This window comes from Eimeria mitis, genomic scaffold (assembly GCF_000499745.2).
Source record: "Eimeria mitis Houghton genomic scaffold, Emh_scaff2332, whole genome shotgun sequence".
In the NCBI taxonomy this organism is placed as follows: domain Eukaryota; phylum Apicomplexa; class Conoidasida; order Eucoccidiorida; family Eimeriidae; genus Eimeria; species Eimeria mitis.
In genome coordinates, this window is record NW_013570666.1 from 1,034 (window position 1) to 1,523 (window position 490).

The window sequence follows — 490 nt, forward strand, 5'->3', positions numbered from 1 at the left end:
TATTTCTTTTTTTAATCTCTTTTATTTATTTATTTATTTTATTTATTTATTTTTATTTTATTTTTTTTGTTTTTTTTTGTTTTTTTTGTTTTTTTTCTGTCTCAGCCCCGATGATGATAAGAAGGAAAATTCAATGAATAATTTGTTGGTATTTTACTCTTACTTTTTTATTTTTTTTTTTATTTTTTTATTTATTTTTTTCTTTTTTTATTTATTTTTTTATTTGTTTATCTTTTATTATTTTTATCTTTACTTTTATTTTTATTTTAATTTAATTTAATTTTTTTTTATTTTTTTATTTTTTAGTTTTTCATTTTTTATTTTTTGTTGGTTTTTTTGTATTTATTTGTTTATTTATATTTTTATACATTAAGGTGAGTGTACCTATATACACACATATATATACATACATATATGTATAGGCGTGTATATATATATATATATATATATATATATATATATATATATATATATATATATATATATATAT

At 12.2% G+C, this 490-nt stretch overlaps 1 protein-coding gene across 1 annotated transcript in view; it reads right to left on the reverse strand.

Annotated features, from left to right (window-relative positions):
- The window catches only part of EMH_0052180 (uncharacterized protein), a gene marked incomplete at both ends in the record, with an annotated part of 1,912 nt that overhangs the window by 294 nt on the left and 1,128 nt on the right, over nucleotides 1-490 (reverse strand). The window lies entirely within an intron of this gene.